The following is a 6,000-nucleotide window of genomic DNA, read 5'->3' on the forward strand; positions in this document are numbered from 1 at the left end:
TGGTAAAATATTGTCTTTGTAGAGCTCTTCTTCAGCTGTATAGAATATGTCTATAGGAAGAAGACTTGAGGAATAACATCCTTAGAAATTACAGAAGGAGGTCTTGTCTTACTGGCTTTATACATAGACAGTGGTCTCCTATTGTCCATGAGCTGTGCTTTCATTCCCTGCTTTCATGAAACTGAGCACGGTGGGTTTAGATCTGTGGGGATTCTTAAATAAGAGGTTTATTCCAGGTGTGTAATGAATTCTCTGGAGAAGTCTAATATGCAAGTGGAACAAGTAAAAGCAATGACTTCACTAGACATTAGCTAAGATATTCTGTTTCCCTGTTTGTCACACCTTGGCTGGGTATTTCTGGATGTAAAAACAGCTTTAAAACAAACAGGCAAAGAATTTATGGAACAGTATTGCACATGACCTCAGAATTTCTTACAGCTTTCAAACAGGAACTGTTCCCTAATTGTGCTGGGCAATGTGGAGGGAAAGATAGTGGAAATAAACTGTAGACATTTTGTAATATCACTACAGAGAGTGGGAGGCAGCAATACCTATTGCTGCACCTACCCCAAAAAACAAGAGATGCCCATCAGTGGGAATGAGTTGACATCTTCCTTTTTTCCCTAATGTTCTGTAAGTCACTTCCAACACAGCCCACTGACTAGCAACAGCAGATCCACTAGGAATTTTTTTAAGGATGGACATTCTGGTTTTAAAAAAATTCTTCACAACAGCATTTATGTAAATAAATGAATTAACTAATATCAGGATTCAATTTTAGGGTGTGGCAGTATTGTAACCCCTGCTGGAAAATCTGCATTGTGCAGTTCAGTTGCTAATCAGATCTTCAGTTTAATAAAATTGTTTCCATTTAAGGTTAATCACATTTGCAATTTGCTGCTGCCAGAGTTTCTAACTGCTATTAGGAAGGCCTTTCAGGACACTGGGGAATTGCACATTCAGTTCTTGATCTGATCCTATTTTGTGCTCCATCATACAATGGATTGCTTGAATAATTATTTTTAAATAATTCTGTGACTATTCAGCTGGAGTTCTATCTCACAGGCTATAGGGAGACTGGATGCCCTTTGACTACAGATGCAGGACCAAGAACTCTATTTAGCTGCAAAAACATTTATGGGAAGTGAATTTCAAAGCAATAGCAGCATGCTGACAATCTGTGTTCAATCATTTAAATCACTGAAGTACTACCACAAGATGCTCAATTAAGCATTAGTGCCTAAATGTAGAGACTGTGATTGAAAAATTGGAGAAATAGCTTGGAGCTATTTCAAAATTGCAGAAATTTTGAATATATACAAAATAATACAAGTAAATAAATAAGCATCATTTCTGTGCAAGAAAGTCACTATACTGGGAATAGTTTTCTCAAATCATTGTGTTTGGAGCTCCACAAAACTGCAGCATGAGTTTTCCCCTTACACAAGAACTGTGTGATTAATAGAACAAACACAGCTCTCTTCTGATAAGGGTACTTTTGAAATTGGAAATATTTCCTACATCTTGTGCTTTAAAATGTATGACAAAAGCAGAAATCAGCTATGGAATGCTGCTAAGGGTTTGCTCAAAATACCAAACTTCTCCATACCTTTCTTAGTAAAGCAATGATACTGATGCACTTACAAAAAGTAGTTGTTCAGGTTTGGATATACAACTAGTCCTGTGTCAGCAGTGAAATAATCTTCTACTTTATTTTTCTAATTCAGCCTTCAATAGTGTTTTATTACATACACATAACTGTATATGACTGATGCTTTGAAAGCAGTGAGAATACAAATATTTCTACAGGATTGCTAGCTCAGCCTATTTACTGCTGTCTTGCATACAAATTTCTGAACAAGCAGAGTTTATTTATGTTAGAGTCTTAAATTGTGCTATTAGGACATTGAATGTCCTGTGACTAATTAAAAATATTTTTGGTTATTTTTGCAATATAATTTCAAATGTATACCTTTCTCCCTCTCTCCAAATCGTGGAATTAATTTTGCCCTCAGCTGTATCTATACAGTTTCCATATATTAGACCTGTGGTTAGAACTGCAAGGGCCTTATTTTGCTCCACTGAAATCAATACTAAAACAGCAGTTTAGTTCAGTGACAATGTGCACTAAATTAGGCTTCAATCTTTGCTACCTATTGAAAAGAGAGGCTGGGAAATGGGATCTTGCAGCTCCTGGGTGCTCCCCCAGAGGAGCTCCTGCACAACTGCTCAGGTCTTCAGCTTGATGCCGTAATGACGAGAGTATTAGCAAAGACATGGTATTAGAGACAGCCTGCCTCAGAATTCCCTCAAAACGCTTTGAAAAACCTGATGAACTTGCATCCCCTGCACTTAGCTGTTTGATGTACTCAGATATCATCCTATCCTTACATTTGTGAAGTTGTTTTTTTAAAATTTCTTGCCAAGCAAGAAGCTTTAGAAGCTTCATATGAAGTACAGAAAAACTTGACAGAGCTTCACCTCTTTCCCCTTTAATTTGGTTTTACTCTGACAAAGCACTTTCAGTACCTGTCAGGTGAAAGTCCTCATACATTGAACACAATCAAAATATATAGAACAGAATGCTAATGCAATCTTAAAGAGATTAACAAAATCTTGTAAGCACAGACCTTATTGCACTACACCAGCTGCTAGTTTCTCATGCTTCAGAAATTATTTAATTGCCTCAAAACTACTCAAGATTCCTTCTCTTGAGGACAAGAGCCAAATCTCCAGCTACAGCCAATATCAGACTTGCCAGCATAAGATAAGCTTTGTCCTACCTAAAAGAGGCAGCTACCTATAGGCCTCATGATTTGTGCAGTAACTCCAGAATGTTGATGCAAATATAGGAAGAAGTGACAAACTCAGGAGGCAGAAGATTTTAAAAGTGTGGTGAACTAACTTCAGAACTTGGGTCTGAGACATTGTGATGATATTCCAGCCACTGGAGCTAGTGCCAGACAGCAAAAATAGGCAGGACAGATAATGAAAAAATAATCAGTCTTTGGGTCAAAGAGACAATTCTGCTCCTGCCTCAGGCAGTCTGTGAGTGCAGTACAAACACACCAGCCTGGGCTCACAGGGCACTGCAGGCTGCAGCTACACACACTGCCATTTACTGTTTATCTTCAATAATCAGATTTTGGCAGTAGTTTTTTTAAGGCTTGTTGAGTACAAGTACTCTAGGAGTAGAACAAAGACATTAAAAAAGATGAAGAAAAGTAGCTACACTTTAAATTAAAAACTGTTGCAATCAGTTCAAGATAATTAGGAAGAAACTAAGAAAATTGTTTTACCCAGCCTGAAATGCAGTTTTCAATATACAAATGAAGTGTTAGAATTTTATTCAAAGGCAAATGCTATTTTTTTTCTGGTTTTACATTTTTCCTCCACAGAGTAGTGGATTAAACCAGACCAGTGAAATATATTCTCCACAAGATGCTCAGTGGCATTGGCTGTATACAGATGCTGCATAAGGTGCTTATACCACAGGTAAACTTAATTTTTGGTGGAGATGGAAGAGAAACAGACCCAGTAAAGGGAAGAATGTCCCTCGAGCAGCTGGGCATTTACAATGTTATATGCAATTACCCCATGACAACATGTGAATATGCATTTTATCTGAGAAAGATTCAAACAGCAGCAGAGCTATTATTTGTAATTACATGTTCAGTGTCGTAGTACAAAGTGTCTAATTTAGAGTCCTTCATTGTGATTTGATCTTGCATTCCTGCAAAGGTTTATTCACTGAAGCAAAGCAATGCCAGAAGTTAGTTATTTCCAGCTGTGAATGTGAGGGTTATCCTCTTAAAAAGGGAAGCATGCTTTCATATCCTTTGCCCATTTGTGAGATATCCCCTATCTGCTTACAACAGCTGAAATTAGTTACCACTTGCAGCCATAAAGAACTACCAATTACTTTTTCTCTCTTGCATTAAATGAGCTGTGGTTCTTCATATTATCTGAGGAGTAAATTTATACATCTATTTCACAATGGTTCATATTTATACCTTATGCACAAAAACCTGGCTATGATGGTTTGGATGCAAAAATGTCAAACAAGTTGATAACATAATGCACCAGCACTTCTGATATCTACTCATAATTTATAAAAGTTTTGTCTGAAATTTGAAATTCTGATCATTGACAGTCAGACTGGAGATGAGGCTTTCCAAACTCAGTGTGCATTTATCTGTATTCCAGGCATATGATTACACCATGTCCCAGAACAGCCTCCAAACACTTCATAGTTTGAATATCACAGGCACTCAAGCAGAGGCCCATCCTGGATATACCTTGGCAAATTCCAAAGTCCATTGGGGCAGCATTTGCTCCAGAAGCACCATTACAGGTGGCATGTCCTGAGAAGTTAACTTTCTAAAAGCAATACATATTATGATGGATCTATGAACAACAATTAAAAATGAGGGCCTCATTTAAATTAAAAGACGCTTTTAAAATTTTTTTAATGGAAAAAAATGTTGAAAATTTACCCAATAAAGTTTTTTTGCTGAAGATATAATACAGCGAATGCAATTTTTAATTTTCTTTCCACATCTCAAAAAATTAGAAGCTCTTAAATGAAACTTCAACAAGCTGAACAGGTCTTCTGTGACCTTTAGAAACAATTTGGCAAGTGGTTTAAAGGCCTGCCCTTGGCCATGCCATAAATAGAAAGGAGCAGATGAATATATTGTCCCTTTAGGCACTGACTGAAAGCAAAGTGCAGGGCTGATATTACTTTCCACAGAAAGCAAACTACACAGTGATAGTACCAAAAATATACGGCAAACTTTCTCCTTGGTTTAAAAGACTCTAGACTCCTTTGTAGCACAGCAAAAATAGAACAAATATATTGATTCTACTGCCTAATCCTCTGGTCCTAAACTTCAGATTCCTGTAAAGCAGGGCCAGGCAAGTTCTCGGCACCTTCTGCAGACCGAACTTTCTTATCAAGCTCTATGGAGCAGAAAATGCTAATCCGTTCTGCTGGCTGGGATATTTTAGGCAGTGGATGAGGAGAGGGGAGAGAATAAAAATAGCTTTATTATCCTTGTCCTTGAAAGGCAAAAGTGACATAAAGAAGGCTTAAAAATGTTCTATAGATAAATTTAAAAAAATAAACATTTTTTTCTTCCACACCTATATTTTTTTGTAGTTTCTTTTGGGTTTGCTACATATTTTAAGATTAGTCTAACAAGTAATGCCCTTCACAGGAAAGCTAATTCTTTTACACTGGCTAAGTCCAAATTTTCCAGGAGTCTTATGGAAAACTCAGACTTTTTCCTGTGTCACATGGACAATGTCCACAGTAGGCTCCTGTTCCTTCCCCCTCCTTTCTGCTGCCCTTCCCTCCCCTCCATCAGGTTTAAGGGTAGTGATAACTGTATTCAGTCACAGACTGATTAATAACATTTCAGATCTGCTCTTTTGCTGTATTAATGCTGATTGTATTTACAGTTCTGACCTGACCTGAATGACCAAGAGCTGTACGCTGCATATAAATTGTCAGTTCCAGTGCAGTATTTTAGAAACTTATCATCACAAGACAGCCTTTCTTCCAAATTTATAAACTTAGATTAAACCTAGAGATAGATGCTCTCTAAAAATACAAATTAATCACTTTTATTTGAAAATATCAGCATCTGTTGAGACTGCAGCATTAAGGTTTAGTTTGGAACTGGTCCAGGCAAAATAAATCTTTACAGCTGAAGGATAATATGACAGCAGACGTAGATCGAAGCACTAGGAACCAAGTAGTTATTTTTCTGTAAATTACAGAATTTTAGATCTCATACAAGTTCTTTTTGATCTGGACTTCTCAGTACACTTGGAATTAAACATTATATAGACAAGAGAGGAAAGGGAAAAAGTTAATCTTTGAGATATGTTGTTCAAAAAGGCAAAGTCATTACCCTGTAAAAGATGGAATTAAAATAAATTATTGAAAAAAGAACTAACAGAACTACAGAACTGTGTTTGAAATTTGCATTTTAT

Source organism: Parus major, chromosome 14, assembly GCF_001522545.3.
Source record: "Parus major isolate Abel chromosome 14, Parus_major1.1, whole genome shotgun sequence".
Lineage (NCBI taxonomy): Eukaryota > Metazoa > Chordata > Aves > Passeriformes > Paridae > Parus > Parus major.